Source organism: Oryctolagus cuniculus, chromosome 11 (assembly GCF_051225735.1).
Source record: "Oryctolagus cuniculus isolate XC-2025 breed Fujian yellow rabbit chromosome 11, ASM5122573v1, whole genome shotgun sequence".
NCBI classification, from domain to species: Eukaryota; Metazoa; Chordata; class Mammalia; order Lagomorpha; family Leporidae; genus Oryctolagus; species Oryctolagus cuniculus.
The window spans coordinates 22,016,698-22,038,960 of NC_142877.1; the positions used below are offsets into that span (position 1 = coordinate 22,016,698).

The window sequence follows — 22,263 nt, forward strand, 5'->3', positions numbered from 1 at the left end:
ATTAAAATCATCTTTTTTGAAACTAGAAAGAAAACACAAATTATGAACCTAAGTAGGAGAAAGGAAATAACAAACATCAGAACAGAAATCAATAAAAGAGAAAAGCAATTAAAATCCATGACACCAAAGTCCAGTTCTTTGAAAAGATCAATAAAATTGATAAATAGCTAGCCAAGCTGATAAAAAAAAAAGCAAGAGACAGGGATAAATGTAAATCATCAACATAAGGAATGAAATAGGTAAAATCACTAAAGATTCTACAAATGCTAAAAGGATAATAAGGTTAATTTTAAGATTTATTAAGATTTTTCACAGATCTACTGATTTATTAGAAAGGCAGAGAGAGAGAGAGAAAGAGAAAGAGAGAGAGAGAGAAAGAGAGAGAGAGTGAGAGAGGAGAGAGCACTCTTCTGTTTGCTGGTTCACCTGCTTCACTCCCCAGTGGCTGGGCTGGGGCCGGGAGTCAGGAACTTGACCCTGGTCTGCTGCAGACAGGGGATCCCAGCAATGCCAGAGGAAGCTTAACCCACCAGACTGCAACACCAGCCCAGGACAGGGAGCCTTCCAATTCCCCGCAGAGCTACAGAGATCAAGGCAGTGTGGAGCTAAGGACGGATCAACGGAACAGAACTGGAGCCTGGGAAGACAAGGCAATAAACCTCATGCTTACGGTCAAGTGCTTTTCAAAAAGTAACGCGAGGCATTCAGTCGGGGAAAAACAGTCTTTTCAACAAACATTTTGGGCAAAACTTACCCACCTGCAAAAGACTGAAACTGGACACCTAACTCACACCATGCACCAAAATTAGCTCAAATTGGATCAACATCCTAAATGTAACTATAAAGCTCTTAGAAGAAAACATAGAAACTAATCTTCAGGATCTTGAATTGGGCAACTCTTTCTTAGACGTGACAAGGAAAGAACATACACCAAAGGGGAAAAAAGACAGAGAAACTGGACTTCATCAAAATTTAAAATGTTTGTACTATTAAGAATATTATCACCAGTAAATCATAGACCTGATAAGGGACTTGCACCCAAATTACATACAGAATTCTAATTCGACATGGTCTGAATGCCAAAACTCCACGGTGGAGCCTCATCCCTCAGCCAACGGTACTGAGCAGCAGGGCCTGGGAGAGGGCCCTGCCCCAAGCTCACAGATGGGATTAACTTGTTCATCAAAGGGGCTTGAGGGAGCCTGTCCCCCCGCCCCGCCCGCCGCCAGCTGATGACTGACAAGAGGGCACCGTCTCTGCAGCACAGACCAAGCCCTCACTGGACAGCGTCTGCAGGCCCCGCTCCCGTCCCCCAGAACTGTGGACAATGAACAGTTCTGCTATTTATGAACTGCCCGGGGCAGCTGCTGGGCACGGTGCTGAAGGCACTGCACTGGGAGCCCGCGGTCCTTACTGGACAGCCTGGACTTGAGTGCTGGCCGCGTTCCAGATTCCAGCTCCCTGCTAATGTGCATCCTGGGAGCCAGTGGGCATGGCTCAATACATGGGTTCCTGCCACCCAGGTGGGACACCTGGATGGAGTTCCTGGCTCCTGGCTTTGCCTTGGCCTGGCCTTGGCTGTTGTGGGCATTTGGGGAATAAACCAGTGGACAGGGCAGGTCTCTCTCTGTCTCTGTCTCTCTCTCCCTCTCTGTGTGTCCCTCCCTCCTGCTGCCTTTTAAACACAAATTTATTAAATTACCCAATAGAAGGCATTCTGTATGGCAGCCTAAATGGACTGAGACACAACTCAAAAATAAAATGACGAGTAACTCAATTTAAAAGTGTGCATTTGAGTACCTGAGTGAACATCTTTTGAAAGATGACACACAAATGGTCGATAATGCTCAAACCACACTCATCAAGGCAATGCCAATCAAAACCAAGGGTGCACCGCCTGCCCATGAAGATGCCTGTCACGAAAAAGACAGAGAGTAACAAACGCTGGTGAGGATCTGGAAAAACCGGAGGCTCCCCACATGACCGTGGAGACATGAACTGCAGCCAGCAATTGCTGAAGAAGTTGAAGATCGTGGCATCTACCCACGAAAACACAGGTGCACGCAAAAATACGTACGCCAAGTTCACAGCAGTGCTGTTCGTAACAGCCAAAAGGTAGAGACAATCCCGAAGTCCTGGGGTGAGGAAGGACAGCTGAAATATGACACCTCCACACGAGGCACACGGTGGATCACCACGCGCCAATACAAGAGGAACGAAGCCCTGTTACACCCACAACCTGGCCAGACCCTGGGAACACGATGCTAAGGGGGCCAAGCCCGCCATGGAAGGAGTCCATTTATATGGACTAAACAGACCTGCAGACGGAAAGCAGATACGTGATCCTGGGGCTGGGAGCAGGGCGTGGGCAAGGGGACAGAGGCAAGGGCTGCCGACAGATACCAGGTATCCTTTTGGGATAAAATCCAGGTGGTGATGTTTGTACAACTCTGCACGGTGGAATTAAAACCACTGATGTCTGCCTTCTAAACAGGTGAATTCTATGGTATGTAAATTATCTCTCAATAAAGCTGCTATCTTTTAAAGATGAGAATAAAGGAGTAGCATGAACAATCTTATGCTAATGAAATCAAGAACTTAGATGACATGGACAAATTCCTTCAAAGTTATGAACCATCGAAGGCCATGCAAAAAGAGCTACATGAGCTGGGGCCAGCGTCGTGGCACAGCGGATTAAGCCACTGGTTGCAATGCCGGCATCTCGTACCGGAGTGCCAGTTCACCTCCTCACTGCTCCACTTCTGATCCAGTTCCCTGCTATTGTGCCTGGGAAGGCAGCAGAGGATGGCCCACGTGGGAGACCCCAGTGCCGTTCCTGGCTCCTGGCTTCAGTCTCGTGCAGCCCTGGCAGTTGCAGCCATTAGGAGAGCTGGCAGTGACCCACTGGATGAACGATCCATCCCTCTGTCTCTGTCTGTCTGGTGTTCTGCCTTCAAAATAAACAAACCTTTACAATAACAACACAAAGACCAAGGTAAGTGAAATACATTTCTTAAGTTATAGATTAAAAACTTCCCCACAAAGAAAATGCATGGTTTACATGGCTTCACTTGTGATTCTACCAAGCACTAAGAAGAAATACTGATCTCGTACCAGCTCTTGTTAAAAACAACTAAAGACAAGCAAATACTTCCTGCCCCTCTTGGCAAAACCCAAGACAAAGAGCACGCAATGCAAAACACTGCAGCCCTCCGTGAGCATAAAAGCACAAATTCAAGAAAACTTGAGCAGACCTCGTCCGACGATATATTAAACAATAATTAGGTGGTGGCCAAATGGGGTTCATCCTGAGGAATGGGGGGGTCCCTGAAAACCAGGGAATGGAACTGATCACCCAGGCAGACGAAAGGAAAAGCCACGCTAAAAGCGTGTGACACACCCAGCTCCCATTCCTGAGTTTAAGAAAACAGGGCTGAGGCTAGGAATACAGGGGAGCTTCCTCAACGTGCTGACGGCATTGACCAAGGCCCACAGCTCACACCACACTCCGCGGCGAAAGAGCGCCCCCAAGACCAGCAACAAGACACAAAAACTGTTTGCAGAAGACATGCTTATCCACAGAAAACCCAACGGAAGCCACGCTTGGCAAAAGCCACTATTATGAGCAAGTTACGTTTATCAAGGTTGAAGGACACAAGATCAATATAAAAATCAATCTTCTTTCTGCACACCAGCTATGGACGCATACTAAAAGTTGTAAAATACCTTTGGTTGAAGATGTATGAAGAGACATGACAAGTGTGGAAAACCTGAACTTGGAAAACTCAAATACTGCTGAGATACATTTTTTTTTTAGAAACACGCCAACATAAATTAATTGAGAGTGATACTCGTGGGTCAGAGACTCAATACTGCGAAGATGTTCATTCTCCCCAGAGTGGTCTAAATACTCAAACCAATCCCAATCAAAACTGCAACAGGCATTTTGGTGGAGATCGGTAAATTCTAAAATATATAAAGAAAAGGATCTAGAGCAGCAAAGTAAGTTTGGAAAAGAAGAGCAAGGTGGGAGTGCCTGCTATTAAGACGGACGGACAGACGGGCGGACGGAACAGGAGAGGGAGCGTGGGAAGAGATCCACATACGCATGGAAAAAGCCAGAGAGGGAGGGGGAGGAGAGAACCCCCACCTTCCGGTTCACTCCTCAAATGCCTATGAAGCCCAGGGCGGGCTGGGGCCAGACTGGGCTGGGGCGTGGTGGGGGCTGAGCCGGGAACCTGGAACACGACCCAGGGCTCCCAGGGCTCCCAGGGCAGGAGCCAAGCTGCTGGAGCCGTCACCACTGTGGAAGCTGGATCAGGAGCCAGAGCCGGGAGTCAAACCCAGGTACTCTGACAGGGGTTGCAGATAATCTCAATCGTGAAGCTAACCACCTGCTCTTGGATAACTGATTAAAAAAAAAAAAAAGCTTTATCTATTTATTTCGAAAGTCAGAGTTGGAGAGAGAAGGAGAGACAGAGGGGGAGTGAGATTGAGGATCTTCCATCCGCTGTTCACTCCCCAGATGCCTACCACAGGCAGCACTGGACCAGGCCAAAGCCAGGAACGATGAACATCACCCAGGCCTCCCACACGGGCGCAGGGGCTCAAACACTTGGGCCATCCTCCACTGCCTTCCCCGGCCATGAGCAGGGAGCTGGATCGGAAGTGCAGTAGCCAGGACACAAGCCAGCACCCATATATGCTGGTGTTGCAGGCAGCAGCTTTACCGGCTGTACCACCACATCAGCCCCAGGAAAATTGCTTTAAGATTCATCTATTTCATTTGAAAGGGAAGTTACAGGAGAAAAGGAAGTTAGAGAGAGAGAGAGAGAATCTCCTATCCTCTGGTTCACTAGCTAAATGGCTGCAATGGCCAGGGCTGGGCCAGACCAAAGCCAGGAGCCAGGAGCCTCATCCAGGTCTCCCACGTGGGTGGCAGGGGCTCAGGGACGTGGGCCATCTTTTGCTGCCTTCTCAGACCAGGGGTGGGCTGGGGCCAGAGGCATTAGCAGGGAGCTGATGGGAAGTGGAGCAGCTGGGACATGAACCAGCACCACAGTCGATGGCTTAACAGGTTTCATCACAGTGCCGGCCCCACAACTGATTTCTAATAAAGGAACAAAAATAATGTCATAGAGTCAGGAGAGCTTTTTCAAAAAATGGGGCAGAAAGAATGGGTCTTCACAGGCAACGTGTGAAATGCTATCCATAGCAGTTAACTCTAGATGGACCACAGCTCTGCACACAAAACCGGAAGCTGTAAAACTTAAGAGGGGCTGGCACTGTGGTGCAGTAGGCTAAGCTTCCGCCCACAGTGCGGGCACCCAAACGGGCACCAGTTCAAGTCCCGCTGTTCCTCTTCCAATCCAGCTCTCTGCTGTGGCCTGGGAAAGCAGTAGAAGATGGCCCAAGTCCTTGGGCCCCTGCACCCACGTGAGAGACCCAGAAGAAGCTCCTGGCTCCTAGCTTCCTGCAGCTCCGGCCATTGTAGCCATTTGGGGAGTGAACCAGCAGATGGAAGACCTCTCTGTCACTCTGTCTCCCTCTCTCTGTCTGTAACTACCTCTCAAGTAAATAAATAAAATCTTAAAAAAACTTAAGAAGAAAACAGAGGACGCCTCTATAATCCTGGGTTAGGCAAAGGTTTCTGAGCTACAACACCACCCAGACACAAATCTGCAGCGGAAAAGTTGATGAATTGGACTTTACCAGAATTAAAAACATCTGCCCCTTGAAAGCTACTCACAAAGAAACAGACAAGTCATGCTGAGAGGAGACATCTGCAATTACATATTTTTTTTTAAGGTTTATTTACTTATCTGAAAGGCAGAGTTACAGAGAGAGAAAGAGAGAGAGAGCTTCTGTTCACTGGTTCACTCCTCAAATGGCCGCCAAAGCCAGGGCTGAGCCAGGCTGAAGCCAGGAGCCAGGAGCTGCTTCTGGGTCTCCCGTGGGCAGCAGGGCCAGCACTCGGGGCGCCCCCGACTGCTTCCCCGGTGCATCAGCAAGGAGCAGATCAAGAGGGCAGCCGGGGCTTGAAGTGGCACTCAGAGGGATGCCGCCATTGCAGGGGAGACTGGACCCGCTGCGCCATGCGCTGGCTCCAGCGAGTTACATGCTCGCCACGGGATTGTACCCAGAAACATGAAAACGCCCTCAAAACCCAGTGACAAGACAACAGCCCAATTTTAACACAGACTTGAACTGCTGCTTCACCAAAGGAGGTACACAGACGGCGGACAGGCGCGTGGAGACGCGCAGCATCACTGGCCGTCAAGGCACTGAGAGTTGGCAGCGTGGTGAGCGCACACCACCGGGGCGGCTACCAGCAGAAGCCAGACCACGCCGGGCGCTGGCGAGGAGGAGGGGGAACTTGACCCTTCCTCCTCAGGGAGGGCAATTAACACGGTCCAGCCACTCTGGAAAAGTTTGGTGGTTTCCTAAAACGTTAACCATGCCCCTGCCGTATCATCCAGGAATTCCTCTTCTCGGTATTTACCCGAGAACCGAAAGCGTGCAGGATTCAAACACGTCCCAGAAATGCCCGTCACAGGACACAGAGCGCAGGGGCTTCAGAAATCTCTGTGCCAAGGTAAGTTTGCCTTTTAATTCCATTTTCCCTGAACTTCCGGAAGTACTCTTGTATGTCCATACAGCAACTTGTCGGCAAATGCTCACAGCTGTATTTGCAGTAATCTCAAACCGGAAATGAACCCTCATGGCCATCACTAAGTCAACGGGTCGGTCGGCAGTGCAGCTCCACACGATGGAGTACTACACAGCAGCGAAGAGGACACGCTGGGGTCCCCAGAGACTCCGCTGAGGCAAAGAAGCCAGAGAGTTCCCATTGTACGGTCCCATTTGTGTGGACGCTGGAGCAAAAGTCCCTGGGGAGGTGAGGGGTACGGCTGGCCGCAGGGGAGCGGGGGAGGAGCAGGGTGCTTTCCCCAGAGGGACACGCGGGTCCCCTGCTGGTGGGGCTGGTTTCACAGGTGTGTGCGTTTGTCAATCCGTGCCCATGTGAACACTCTCAACGCGTGTGATGTACTACATGTCAATCATACCTCCATCAGAGCTGCTTTTAAAAACGGACAATAAGTCCCAGTTGCACTGGAGAAACAGATTATGCAGAGCGCCTCGAGTGGCTCTCGGAACTCAGAGCTTCTCCAGTGCATCTGGAAACCTGACGACTCATTCGGAATCCATAATCATTTACGCGCGGGACGCAAACACACCTCATGCTGTCCCTGCAGACAGCCGCGCCACGACCCGGAGACGCGCTCGAACCCAGCGCGAGGACGTGGTTCCCGGCCGGCGCTGCTGCGCCCAGGACCCTCCGGGCTCTCCCCAGACACAGAGGCCCTGTTCCCCCACCAGGACCTAAACGGCCCCCCACTCAGGGAGCCCTTGGGCCCGGTTTAAGGAGTTTTTAAGGGATGGGATATGCGTCCGTCACACCAGCAAGCAGGGAGGGCGGTGAGGGGAGACACCAGGGGGCTTCTGGAGCGTGGACCCCGCCCTGCAGGGGAGAGCAACATCCCTGCCCCCCAGCTCACACGTCTACTGACTTTTGTACTTGTATCATGTTGTATTTTATGATTTATTTTACGTTTTAATTGTTTCCACCTCTTTATAGTTTAGTTCTACTTATTTATAAATCACTAGGTGATTTTTAGCGCCACTTAAGGTTTATGGAAAAAGTGAGAACAGGGGTTTCCCAGAGAGCCTCTGGGCTTCCCCCCAACAGTCACCGCCCCTCCCCCATCTTAACACCTTGCTGCGGGTGGCACTTTTGCTACAACAGATCAGCTGACTTGGATACAGTGCAATGAACCAGAGCCCCTGGTTTACAAGAGGGTTCACTTGGTGCTGTCCAAGACGTGGGTTCTGATAAAGGAACACAGACACCTCGCTTACGGCGCCACACAGACAGCGTCCCCCCCGCCAGTCCCGGCCCCGGTGACCAGTGATCTTTTACTGCCTCTCCAAATATCGTAGCTAGAATCGGGCAGTGTGGAATCTTTTCAGACTGGCTTCTTGCACTCTGTGATTGCACTCAAGGCTCCGCCACGTCTTTTTGCAGTTTGATAGCTCATTTGAAACAAAATCTTTGAAAGGCAGAAAGAGAGCGAGCGAGGGAGCGAGCGAGCTATCTCCCAGCTGCTGGTTCCCTCCCCAAATGCCTGCAACAGCCAGGGCTGGGCCAAACCAAAACCAGGAGCCAGGGACTCGGTTCAGGTCTCCAGTGTGAGTGGCAGGAACTCGAGTACTTGAGCCATCACTTGCTGCCTCCCAGGGTGCGCATCAGCAGAGAGGAGGTGGAGCGGGACCGGACCCCAGGCACTCCGATATGGAAGCAGGCGTCCCAGGCGGCATCCGAAGCGCGGTCCCCAAGGCACACCTCAACAGCTCGTTTTCTTAAATCGCCGAATAACCGTCCCTGGTATGGGTTACCAGTCTGCCTATTCACTCACCCACTGAAGGGCAGCTTGATGGCTTGCGCTATTTTAAATTGTCTCACTTTATTGACTTCTTTGTTTTCTAACTTTTAAAATCATGAAACCACTGGCAAGGACCTGCACGTGCACCCCTCGGGCTGCCCGCCGGCTGAGTTCTCCACAGAGGTTACAAGACGACTGCATGCCTGCCGCTCTCGCTGGGCTGGTGGGGACGGAAGCAGCAACAGCCACTTAGGAAGGCTACAGCAGATCTCCAACAAATGCATGGGAAACGCATGCCATGAAAAAGCTATGCGTGGCTTCAAACACCTCGACGCAAAATGACCTCACTTTCCAGCTCTGGAAAGTCCTGGTGCACCCTGGTACCTGGTACTGAACGCCCTCATCCGCTGTGACCCAGAAACTCCGCCCCTGGGCACCCATGCAACGGAAATAACTTCACAGGCTTCCCAAAGGCATGCACAAGAAAGTTCTAGGGCTGGCGTTGTGGGCCAGTGGGTTAAGCCGCTGCTCTCAATGCCAGCATCCCATATCAGCGTGCCGGTTCGAGACCCAACTGCTCCACTTCAGATCCAGCTCCCTGCTAATCCACCTGGGAAAGCAGCAGAAGACAGCCCAGGTGCTTGGGTCCCTGTACTCATGTGGGAGCCCCAGAAGGAATTCCAGGCTCCTGCTCTGGCCTGGCCAAGTCCTGGGGTTTGCAGCCATTTGGAGAATGAAGCAGCAGATGGAAGCGTTCACCTGTGTGCTCTCTCTCCCTCTCTGCCTTAAATCCTGATTGCTTGTATTATTTTAATACTACTAATAATAAATCTTTTTAAAGAGAAAGCGCAAAGCAGCACTATGCATAGAATAAAAAACTGGAAGTAACCTAAGTATCTACCCGCTTGTGGGTTCCTCACTGACTCTGGCTCCTGACTGCAGCTTCCTGCTAATGCAGACCCTGGGAGGCAGCAGTGACGCTCAGGTAATGGGGTTCCTGCCGCCCATGGGGAGAACCTGCAGCTCCTGGTTCCTGGCTTCAGCTTGGTCCAATCCTGGCTGTTAACGTAAACCAGTGAGTGGGCAGCCTCTCTCTGTCCCTTTCAGATAAGTAAATTTTTTTTGAAAGGCTGAATTACTAATCCATACACCATTGATGGATCTCACTGACAAAGCAAGGAACAGCAGCAAGCAGCCACCAAGAAACCTTCCGTGTGATCCACTTCTGTGAAGATCCAAGGAGACCCAACACAGCCACTGCTTTCGAAGGCAGCACACAGGGTGCACCTGGGTGTGGGTGAGAAATTCGCTGCAGGTGGCATGCGGCAGCCTCCGGGGCGCGCCGTCCTGGCCCTGGCCCTGTCTCCCAATCGGAGCGGCGGTTACGAGGGTGACACTCATGTACGTATCTGTCACACGCGCTCTGACACCTCTGATTAGCCCGGGGCCACCTCACAGTCACAACTCTGCTGTCACGGACTCAGAAAGATGGTCGCCGTCACAGGAGCAGGCCGGCAGCACGGACACGACCCCATCTGTGCAAAGTCACCTACACACACGCACGCACACACACCCTGGCTTCGAAGTCCGGCGTGACCGCTCCCACGCAGGCAGGGGCTGTTACTGAGTCCACTACACAGATGAGGAGACCGAGGCACAGAGAGCTCACAGAACTGCTTAAACTCAGCCAACAACTAAGTTGGAGTCAGATCTGAATCCAGGCCTCCTGGTGCCACAACCCGGGCTTCTTACACAAATTCCCAAACCGGGCCACAGCCCCAGAGCCCTTGGCCACCTTCTGAGGCCACCCCCTGCCCCCTCCTCACCCTCTTCCCTGAGAACACCTCCCTTGCACACTGGCAGGGCCCCCTGCCGGGAATGCTACTTGATGCTCCTCCTCGCTGGAGTAACTCCTGGTCCCTCAGACCTTAGCTTGAGTGCCCCCTCCCCCAGGAAGCCCTTATAACTCCCCGCGCCCTCCCCACCTGGGTGCACAGTCCCCATGACCCTTCCCCACGAGCCTCAGGGCTTAGCTGCTTTGGAGTTTGCGAAGGGCCAGCAGGTGGCCGCGTCCCCTCCACCCACCCAGAGCTTAACAAATATTTGTGGAATGAATAAAATGACTGCATCCAGCCAGCAAGGCAGACCAACCGACACCAAAACGTGGCCAGTGGCGGTGGCGGTGGCGGTAGGGGGACTTCCACACTCAACCCTGCACCCCGGGGTCTGTCTGGTGGGCGGGTACCCTGCCCAAGCCCTCAGCTTCTCCCTTCTGGCCCGTCTGCCACCTCCCGCCCCCTCCCCGCACACACTCCCAGGCTCGGCTGCAGCCCCGTGGGCGCTGTATTAATACACTGAACGGGAGGGAGAAGGTCACCGCTCGTGAGCACTGAGCCGTCCTTGACTGGGGCGCAGATGAGCTGCGCCGAGGCGGGGGAGCCGCTTCCCCAGGCGCTGAGCACGTGTGAGCTATTTCTGATTCCCACCGGCCAGGCTGGCCATGGTGCATCTGCCGGGGGGCCGGGCCAGCCTGGCGGGCGGCGAGTGGAACCAAGGACGACAACCGGCCAGCTCAGCCATGTTCACCCCATGCTGGGACGTGGCCCTGCTGCAAACTCTGCCTAAGGCTCCAGTCCTGGGCGGGAGGTGCTGCAGGACCTGGCTCCTGTCCACCTGACCGCTCCACACTCCCTGATGGGCAGCCAGGGCTTCCCTCAGCTCCGGGCCTTTGCACGCGCTGCTCCTGTCTCCCACTCAAGCCACTGGTCCCCCAGGACCACTCCCTCCCCATCTGCCCTGACCACCACCAAAGCCTGGTGCCTCCTGCCCTGTCTCAGGGGTTGGCATGGCCACCCCGAGGGCCATCTCCATGTCCCCAGTATCCAGCCAGAGCCTGGCCTGTAGCAAGCACAAGCCCACGTTTGCCAATTCACTACATGAAGGACCAGGTGCTGTGAAGGTTGACAAGGGGTTCAGAGCCTGTGGGGGACAGGCAAGCAGTAAATGACTGAGTGTGGCCGTGACCTGGAGGCGGCCCTGTGGCCTCGGGGTGCGGAGAGGACCCCTGGAGGCGGCTGGGCCCCGGCCGATCGGTGCTGATGCACCCGGTGGTCCCCGGCAGCCCCCCAGGGACTCGGGGAGGCAGGCTCTCAGGTGCCGGGTGTGGCTGCTCACAGCCCTGCCTCCCCCAGCCCTGCCAAGTACAGTCAATGCGAAATCTGCTCAGAACAGAGCGCTTTGTCTAAATATATCTGCTCCCCAACGCGAGAGAGCAGGGAGGGAGTGGGGAGGACCAGAGCACAGGCCAGCGGCCCCGAGGCCACCCGCACAGGCAGAGGGGCCCGCCTGGGCGGAGGGTGGGGGTGGGCCTGGCTGGGCTCCGGCAGGCAGGGTTCCCGCTGCCTGGCCTCCCACCCAAAAGCTGCTGCTGAAAATGTGGGCCACGCACAAACCAGGCCAGCAGAGCAGGGCGGGACGGGAGGGTGGGGCCTGGGGGAGGGGACACAGAGGTGGTTCTGGAAGGGGCATGGCCAGTATGGGGGAGGGGGACACAGAAGAGGACCTAGGGGGCGGGGACTCCAAGCAGGCGCAAAGGGAAGCAAGTGCAGCAGGCTCACACAGAGGCCTGGGGCAGCCAGGGAGGAGAACCCAGGTGTCCAGGGTCCCAAGTCCTGTTTGTCTCTGAATTCTTTTTTTTTTTTTTTTTTTTTTTGCAGTTTTCTGGAGGATCCTACAGAGCACCGGAATGAGAGCCCGGAGCCACTGCAGCCTCAGGCCCTCGGCAGGTCGGCTCCGGGCCTCTGTCTCCCACTCTCCCACCTGTGACACGGCGATGAGCAGTGTCCCTCTGCGCATCGGCACTGCGCATGCAGCGGCCCAGCCCTCGGCCCCGTTCCCCCGCGGCCATTTCCCAGCTCCATGCCTGGCTCTGGTCTAGCGACTTGGACACCGAGGACCGCACCCTTGCAATGAGCGTCCCCCTGGGGACGGGGAGGGGGGAAGACCCAGGCTGAGAACGCGTCTGTAATCGTCTCGAGATAGTCAGCTCACTCCTCCCCGTGGGGGCACAAGCCTGGGGGGGTCACCCGAGGCAGCCCAGCCCGCAGCCCTCCTGACCCAGGCAGACACTGCCTTTCCGCTCAGTTCTGCTCTGCTGATCACAGAGCGTCAGCCGGAAGCCTGCCAGTCACCGAGGCTGGACAAAAGCACCCCGCTGTGAATGCCCCCAGCAGGGACCCTTCCTGCCCCAGGCAGGGCACTGTGCTGGTTACAAGCCTCAGCTCCCAGGACCAAAGGTCTGGGTTCGAATCCCAGCTGCACCAGCTGCCGGCTGGGTGCTCCTCGGAGTGCCACGCTCTCTGCACCTGTCTCTCCTCCCACAAGGCCCATGTCCAGCCTGCCCCGGTGACCTGGGCGTCGTGGGGAGACAGCTGATGCCAGGCTCGGACCCCACCTGCAGCGATCTGTTTCACCCGACTGTGCTGAGCCTGAGCCGCCTCCCTCCAGGGTGCTCCCGGGTGTGGACCGTGTGGGACACAGAATCTGGGCTGACGATGAGGGATGCCACTGACTTTGGTGGCCATCTGCTCTACAGCCACAGAGAACTCAAAGCTGAGCCTTCAGGCGGGCAGAAGTGAAGGTGGCAAGAGCCTGGAACAGGGGCTCCTCCCTCTAGGACCCCCGATCTGTCCCGAGGAGCTGCCCGGTCGGCCTGAGCCGTCCCCATGAGGCCCCTCCTCACGACAGACCTGGAGAGAAGCCTGGGCACACAGCCACTGTGCGCCAGCACCAAGCCCAGGCCTCTCTGCGCCCCCCACCCCCGGCTGGGTGCCACTCTCCCAGCATGCCCCCCAGGCCTGGGTCACCTCTGGCTTAAAGAACGCATGCGTTCCCTCCCTGGGGGTGGGTTTTCCAAACTGCTGGGCTTTTCAAAGCTGGAAAGAGCCTTGGGGGCAGGGGCAGGGAGGGGATAACCCACCCACTGTCGCCCATGCACTGGGCCTCAGGCACCCCAGGGCCAAGTTCCAGTGAGGAAGTGGCTGCCGGAGAAGGCGCCTACTCAGGGCTGGGGCAGGAGAGGAGTGGGGGCTTCAGGGACACACGCCCGCCTGGGCTGCTGGCTGAGACGCCTGCTTTGCAGCCCTGCCCCTCTGTTGCAGCGAGCCCAGAGCCTGTGGAAGGGGCACAGGCCGGCCTCTCACGGGCAGCCCCACTGGACCTGGGCGGCTGCCCGTTCACCTCTCTGCCCGGCTCTGCCCTGCCAGGACCACCAGGCTCCACAGTGCTCGGACACCGCTCCTGAGCTGTGGCCCGCTGTGTGCCAGGCCCCAGGCGGGCACTGCGGGCATAAGGCTGGCTCCTGCCCTGTAGGGGGAGAGGGCAGGGCTCCAGAAAGCCAAGGTCCGAGCCACGCCAAGAGTTCAGGGAGGGATCCTCCAGGCCAAGGGACGGACAAAGCAAGGGCTGGGAGGCGGGAGGATAGGAGAGCTCTGTGAACCTGCAGCCGCTCGTGGAGCCGCATGGAGGGGCTGCCGAGGCACCCAGGGCACGGCCGGCCTCACTCAGGGCTCAGGGCTGCAGGCAGCCATGTGTGGCTTCTCCACCCACCGCCTGGGCGGAGGGCATCTGAGCAGAGATCAGGTAGGAGGCTGGCAGCCTTCTCAGCTAGAGGCCACCACGCCTGCAGCGAAAAGATGCTTGAGACAGGGACATAAAGGAGGGAGGGGCCCAACTTCCGCTCTGCTGCCACCCCCAGGCTCCACACCAGAGCAGACGCCTGCAGGCCTCCAGGAAAGGCCTCCGCATTTATCAAACCCAGCCCCTGGCACAGTTCCTGGAAGGCTGGGGCTGCTGGGGGCCACGGCGACCCCTGCGCACACTGCCCCTGCCCTGGCTGGCGTCAGCAGAGAAAGGTGACAGACTGGGTCGGCAGAGGCCACTCGGCTCTGGCCTTGGCCTCGCAGGCAGGCAGGCGGCCAACACTCGGTGCCAGTGCCGGGAAGCCCTGGGGAGCAGCCGGCCAGAGGAGCACTGTGGGTCCGCCCTGCTCTGGAGCCTTCTGGGGCTCCCTAGCCTCTTTCAGGGGGAGGCACCCACGCAGGCACCCCAACAGCAAAGTAGTGCAAACATCTTGGGTTGGATCCAGTGACAGCCAGGGCTGGGACAGAGCACCCAGGAGCCCCTCTGGCACCCAATCCACACCCAGCCAAGGAACCGGTCCTGAGGGGGCAGGCTGCTTCAGCCCAGAACGTTCCCTCGTGGGTCAGCAGTGCACCTGCAGCCCAGGGAGCCCACAGGCCCTGGCCCGACTCCTCCTCATACCAAGAGCCTCCTTGCCCTCTCCATGCGCCAGACCCTCGGCCTGCCATGGTACGCCCAGCCCAGGGCCTCTGCACCAGCTGTTCCACCCAGTCGTCTCCTTCTCATCTTCAGGCCAGCCCTCCCTAGCCCTCAGACCAGACAGGGCCCCCTGGCAGCTCTGCGGGGAGCAGGCCTGTCCCGGGGGTGTCCGCAGGCCCTGGGGAGGTTATGTAACAGCTGTAGGCCTCCACGGGAGGGCACCTGGCAACAGCACCTGCTCTGGGCACACAGCAGGCGCTTCACATGCGTCTGCCGAATGAATACTTGGGAGAAGAAAGGGAGGTGGGGACCGTTAAGTTCAGCGGGGTACTAACGGCTACATCAGCCGTGTCCCGGGGCTGGCAGGATCCAGCAACACACAGGACAACTGGCCTGAAGGGGCAGACGTCAAACTCAGCTCACACACACACACACACACACACGGACACAGGGACACCCCACGTGCCACATATACACACATACACCACATGCTACATATACACATATGGACACGCCACATACCACATACACACATACACCACATGCTACATATACACACAGAGACATGCCACATGCCATACACACACATACACCACATGCTATGTACACACACGGACACGCCACATACCACATACACACATACACCACATGCTACGTATACACACAGAGACATGCCACATACACACACACCACATGCTATGTACACACACGGGCATGCCATGTGTCACACACACCACATGCTACAGACACGCCACGTGCCACATACACACACACTCATGCCACATATACACACAGATATACCATGTGCCACACTCAGATACAGTATGTGCCACACACACACCACACACACATACACACATACCACATGCCCCACACACAGCCCACATATACAGAACACCACATGCTACATATACACACATATCCCACATGCCACATATGCACACACACACACCCCATGTGCCACACACATCCCACAAGCCACGCACACACATCCCACGTGCCACACACATCCCACAAGCCACGCACACACACATGCGCATGTGCTCCCCACGCCGGCTGGCCGCACAAGGGCACCTGTGCTCTCGAAGATGCAGGAGGGTTGGAGGAGCCCAGGGCAGGGGCGCCAGCAGGCCCCAGGCTGTGCAGGCCGCACAGCCTCTGCCTCCACCCGGGCTGTCCCTGGAAGGCTTCACGGGCCCAGCCTTCCGGGAATCCCTCACACTTCGGAGGTGGCGGTCCCTGGAGGAGGCGCCGATGCCGACACCTGCTCGCCTGCCACCACACCTCGGCTGCGGACGGGCGCTGCGGGCGGCCAGGAGACTCGGCAAACTCATGGCAGCTCCTGCTTGAGACCCTGGGCAGCGCAGGGAGGCTCCGTGTCCTGGCCAGCCTGGGGCTTGCCTGCCTGCCGCCCGGGTGCCTGAGTCACACACACAGCGCCGCCACCCCCACTGCGCAGCCTCAGTGTCCCCACCGCGCAGCGGGCGTGTCCTCAGCAGCTCGCTGCCTGACCCCAGGCTCCCTCCCACCCGTCTCCAGCTCCAGCCTCTTCCCCCAGGCAGCAAGCAGAGGCCAGTCAGGAGCACCAGCCAGGGGCAGGTGACCCCCAGAGCAGCCCCGAAAAGCTGCCGAACGCCACAGCCCACGGCGGGCAGGCTGTTCACAGGAGGCCCGCAGGAAGGCCAGGGCACCCGGAAGTGGACGGAGGGCAGAGAAGCTGCAGAGGAATCTGCTCCCATCTTTAGCACACCTTGGCCCGGCTCCCAGCTGTGCTCCGGGGCCCAGGGGGCAGGGCTGCGTCTCGAGTGGGTGACCGCAGAGGTTCCTGGGTCACGGGTCAGGGTGAGGACAGCAGGGGCTCACTCACATCTCCCAGACGGAACCAGTTCACCGCTGGAGAAACAGAGGCCAAACCCCACCTCCACCCCCAACCAAGAGGTGGAGGCGGTGAGGCCCAGAGGGGTGGAGGAACTCGGTCAGGGACACACGGCAGCACCCGGCTCGCTACGCTCAGCCCACCACACCCCAAGTACCCAGCGCTGTCACTGGACCCAAGGCCCAGGGCCCATGCCTGGCCCCGGTACCCTCCCAGTGCCTCGCCAGGGTGCCGTGTCGTGGGGTCCAGCACAGGGCCAGGTGCATGGCAGGCGCCCGGCAAGTCCGCTCCACGTACCGGGAAGCCTGCCTTCTCTGTACCCTCGGAGACACAACCCGCCCACACCACACGCTTTCTGAGGATGACCGCTGCTGGGCCAGACGCCCCTTTGGCCGCGCGTGTGGCCCCGGCCCCAAGGCTGCGGGACAAGGACCACAATGCGGCACTCATGCTGCGGCTCTCTGGGGTGCTGGCAGCCTGTGACTGTGCTGCGGGCGGGCGTCGAGGAGGGGCTACCCCTTCACTCAAAGTCCTTGTCCCTCAGCCACTGCCCCACATGACCTGGCCAGGCCCCCGGGAAGCCTGCGAGGAGCCGCAGAGACCACCCCTGTCCCTGTGACCAGGAGCCTCACAGCACAGACAGGGCCTGGGCAGGCGGGAGGTGCGGCCACCCACAGCAGCCCCAGAAATCAGGGGTGCTTCTGCATTGCCCTCTGCCCAGGACTCCCAGAGCAAGGAGCTGGGGCTGCCGCACTGATCCCACAGGCCCGGTGCCCACCCCCACTCCTACCCATCACCGGCTGGTGACCAAATGGGAACCTCGGAATCCTTAGGACACAGGGCTCAGCCCGGACCCAAACCCTGATGCCACCACTTCCTCTGCTGTGCGGCCTCAGACAGTGTCTTCAAGCCCTCTGTGCCCCACAGTCCCCATCTGAGATATGAGGACAATAACACTACCAGGGTGTGAACAGGAAGACAGAGGCGAGATGCCTGGGGTACACGGGAAGCCCAGGACAGTGCTGGGCCTGGGCCACGGCCAAGGACACTTCGTGCAATGAACATGAAAACATGGCAGCCGACAACGCGACTGTCACCACCACCGTCGTCACCAACATCAGCAGGGATCCCCAAGCCTGGTTTTGCGACCAGCCCTGGTGAGGGGTGTAGCAAAATGCTCCAAACAAAATGTGCTTCCATTCATTTTGGGGTTTTGAAAAGGCCACGTCAGACAGCTCCGTGGGGAGGAGGCGGCGGCGTTGCGAAACCCGGCGCGGAAGGCTCGGGCGGCTCCTGGGCCCTGGCAGCGAGGTGCCCGCCACAAGTAGGAGCCCCGGCGACCAGCAGGCCGCCCGACCTCTCCCAGACTCAGCTTCCTCACCCGCCAAATGGAGCCACGTCCCTTCCCACCCCTGCTCCCGGAGTGGCCACAGACGTGAGGCTTCGCCCTGCAGATGGCAGTGGGCTGGGTGCACCCTAAGGCTTCCAGCCTGGCCTGGGGCTCTCGCCCGGAGTCCTCCCGGTAGAGAGAGTGGAGGACCAGAAGGGGCCACCCCCTTGCCCGAGGGCCACAACAAAGGAAAGCCAGAGTCTGGAGTCTCAATGCCTCCCATACAGCCCGACGAAGTGGCCCAGGCCCGGTCTGGGGTGACACACAGAACGTCCCGCCTCCTGGCGGCCTCTCCCCTCCACACGGCCCAAAAGGGCTTTGGCCATCCACAGCGGAAGTCCCTCTGAGATCACCACATCCAGGCCTTCATCGTATCGAGGGAGCCCAGGGAGGGGACAGGGGATGGGGCCCAGAGAGGCCACACAGCAACTCAGCGCGGGGCTCCTGGCACCGAGTGGATGCCCCCATGACTGCATACCGCCCCCTCCGGGGCCAGCCTCCCCATGGCCCACGGAGGACCACTTCCTCCTAAACCAACACTCCCCAGCCCCCAAGGCCTTTACCCAGCAGTGCCCACCCCACTGCCCGCCCCAGATGCACCCGGGGAAGCACCTGCGGCACCAGGCAGTGCCTGGTGAGCTGATGGTAGCTTACAGAGCGGGCCCACAGCTCTGTGTCTCCAAGCCGGACCCTGAATGGACCAGGAAGCACAAACAGCCCCAAGAAGGAACGGAGGATGAGGACATGGAGGGGAGCAAGCTGGTGACCCTGGGAATGCAGGAGGGGACCAACAGGCAAACTGATGGCAGAGACACAGGGTCTGCCCAGGCACAGCCCTCGCCCACCTACAGGGCCTCCAGGACCCACTGATACCAGCCAACGACTATGAGTTTGCAGATGGAGCTGCTGGGCCCAGCCAAGGCCCCCACCAGGCCCCACTGCCACCCCCCTCTCAGAATGGGCCCCAATGGGCCTGTGCATCCACTTAGCCAAAGGAAATGGACCGAGGACCACAGTGAGCCCAGAACCAAGCACCAGGGCCCGGCCCCTCCCACATCCACCGAGCCTCAGCACTAGGAGCTGGGAGGGTGGTGACGGGCGTCACCTGGCCTGGGTGTCAAGGCAGTAGCCTTTGAGACCAGGGCCCAGAGAGGCCGACGGGGGTGGGGGGCTGGGACGTTCAGGCAGCAGCGGCAGGCAGCGCGTGTGAGGACCCTGAGGACAGAGGGAATGGGGTGGTTCTGGAACTGAAAGCAGGCCAGGGGACCAGGGCCAAAGTGGGAGGGCTGGGGCCGGCAGCTGGGGGTGGGGTGGGGAGTGGGGCTGAGGGCACTAACTGAGCACCAACGATGCGCTTTCCTCCGGGACCGCATTTACTCCCATTTCAGACATCTGCACGGCAGTGCTCAGTGCAGAGTGCGAGAAGGCTCATGTTTTTCTTAGTGCTTTTTTGAACAAATGAATGACTCTATCAATCACTCACAGATGTGCAGGAGGGTAGGGCCCACGTGCTCTGTGTCACATAAAGGGCCCCGGCCTCTGTTCCCGGAGCCTGTCAGCACCATGAAGCTGAGAACCCAACAGGATGCCAGCGGGCACCCCTGACGCTCCCAGCTGTCACCGCGTCCCCTCAGGGCTCCTGGGCACACGTTTTCCCCAAACCGCCTTCCTTCTAAACCACCGGCTGGCTGCCCGGCAGCCCTGTCCTCAGACCTGCTGCCCAGCTCGCTCAGCCCACTGCCCGCCCGGGGCCCCACACTCCAGCCCTGGCCCTGTCTACCCACACTTGCTCTCCAGCCTGGGCCCTGCCCGACATCCCCAGCACCCAGCAGAACACGGGCTCCCAGAGGCTGAGCACCCAAACCGGGCACCCGCACAGGCCTGGCCCGGCCCTGATGGATGAGCGAGGGAGGCACGGTGGGTGCCACACACAGGCACCTGCCGGAAGCTAGGTGGCCCCTTCTCAGCTCCTGGAAGGCCCAGGAGCCCTGGCCAGGCCCTGCCCCAGCGCAGGCACACGCACACACGCCTGCCCACGTGCACCGCCAGCGTCTCCAGGAGCTGCTGGGAGCACTCTCGGAGCCTGCCGCTGACGGCCGGGAACCGGCTCTGGGCCTGCCAGTGACTCCCGACACTCCAGCCACTGCGGGGCCCGGGCACCAGCTCGGCCCCACCCAGCCCTGCTGCTCCCACAGGAGCCTGCTGGGCCCCTCCAGCCACCCTGGGACCAGGCAGCCAGGGGAAGGGAGAAGTGGCCACCCCAGGAGGGGCAGCACCTGGGCTCCAACACCGTCTCTGAGGTGGTCCTGGTCAACCCCTCACCACCTCCTGCAGGCAGCAAACACAGCCCCTCCCCGGCACGCACCCCTAAGGGCTGAGCTGGGGGCTGCAGCCCCCTCCTCTGCCGTCATTTCCACTTCCAGGCAGGTGGGGGTGCCCCCGGCCCCTCATCAGCACGACCAGAGCTCCGAGCTCTCCTTTCTCAGAGCAGTCCTTTCTCGGGGCACCTGCTCCGCCCCCCAGCACACACACACACACACACACACACACACACACAACTGGCCTTCGCCAACCCACACCCCCTCCCCCATTTCATTTTCCCCACAACAGCAACCATCTCCGGCGGCCCGCTCCGCTCCGGGGAGGAAGAAGGCGAGCCGGCGAGCCCGGTGGAGCGGCACAGGGAAGGGGCCATCCCAGGACCAGGTAGCACAAGTCCGCTCCCTGCAGGGCCGGCACATCTGGACGCAGCTGGCTCCGCAGCCACCTGGCTCCCCCGCCATCCGCTCAGAACCGGGCGCCGCACGTGGGGGCCTCCCGTGACCATGTGAGAGCCCCCCCCCCCGCGCCAGGTGCCCGGGTCAGCCCGGCCCCTCCCCGCCACACACACAAGGAGGGGGCGCGTGCCGCGCGCCGGGGGAGGGCCGCCCCCGCCCCCTCCCCAGATGCCAGGTCCGGGCCCGGGCTCGGTAGGGGAAGCGGGCCGGGGCGGGCTCACAGGCGGCCGAGGCGGGATCCGCGGCAGCCGAGGGGATGCGGGGCTGCCCCGGCTCCCGGGCTGGCCAGGCAGGGAAGGGGTCTGCCAGGACCCCAGGCCGGCCTGCAGCGTGAGGGGCGGGCCCGAGGAGGGGGCTTCCCAGCGTCCGCAGCCCGTCGCCACCGGCGGGTCCAGCGGCTGAAGAGCCGGGAAGGGGGTCCTGCCCGGGGCAGGGTATCACGGGCCCCAGCGCCGCCGCCGCCCCGGCGTGAGGGTCCCGGGAGCTGTGGAAGGGGCGCTCCCAGCCGCACAGCCACCCCCTCGAACTGGGGGCTCGGGAGGCAGAACTGGCAGGGGGAGGGGGCTCTTCTGCGCCAGCGGCAGCCCCGGGTTGAGGGAGGTGTGCGGGGGAGGAGACCCGGATCGGGGTGTCCTGCTGGGGGTCTGGGCCACGCGCGCCACCCCCGCGCCCTCACCTGCGCCTGGCGCCTCGGCCGCCTCCGGCCCGCTCGGCCGCTGCACCGCCGCCGCCGCTCGCGTCCGTTCGCAGGCCGCCCGCCTAGGCCCCGGCCCCGGCCCCGGCCCCGGCCCGCGGGCGCCCCATGCCTCTCTCCGGCCGGCGCGGCGCCCCAGATGCGGCTGCGGGAGGAGGAGCCGCGCGGCCCCGGCTCCCCGAGAGCGGCGGGGAGGGGGCGGGGGGCGGGGAGATGCGCGCGGGGGAGGGGGCCGCGCGGCTGCGCCCAAAACCAGGCGCGGATCGGACCGCCGGCTCGGGCTGGGGGGAGGGGCGGGGGCCCGCGTCGTTCCTGGCGCCCCGCCCCCCACGCACGCCCCCGCAGCCCGGGGTCTCCGCGGCTGGCGACGCGCGGCCGTGGGCCGGAAGAGCGCTTGGAAATCGGCTGCCGGCAGCCCAGAGAGGGCGCTGCGGGAACAAGGTCACACAGCGCGGGCCGCGGCGGCGCCGGGACGCGAGGAGCCGGGTGGACTGCGCCGCCCCCGTTGGAGGGAAACTGAGGCTCACACAGAGGACCCGGCAAGCCCGGGTCTGTCCGCGCCAGTAGGCGGCGCCTCCCCCGCGGGATTCGAACCTGGGGCTCCTGCTCGGGGTGTTAGTGCCCCCTCCTGGTGACCCGCTTCCTGCAGAACCTGCGCCTTAGTGCCTTTTGGCCGCTGGCAGAGCGCGGGGGACGCACACCCGTGCCTGGGCTGCTGCGGCTGGGTCCCGGTGATCCCAGAC

General features: G+C 59.6%; 1 protein-coding gene across 4 annotated transcripts in view; it reads right to left on the reverse strand.

Annotated features, from left to right (window-relative positions):
* Positions 1–21,793, reverse strand: part of DLGAP4 (DLG associated protein 4) — a 173,384-nt gene extending 151,591 nt beyond the window's left edge. Inside the window, exon 1 of one of the 4 annotated variants that reach the window (XR_016216589.1) lies at positions 21,503–21,793. The gene's annotated coding sequence lies outside the window, so the exon portion shown is untranslated. The remainder of the gene's footprint in view (positions 1–21,502) is intronic. The other 3 variants (XM_051846129.3, XM_051846128.3, XM_051846130.3) reach the window with 3 other exon arrangements.
* Positions 21,794–22,263: the final 470 nt, after the last annotated feature.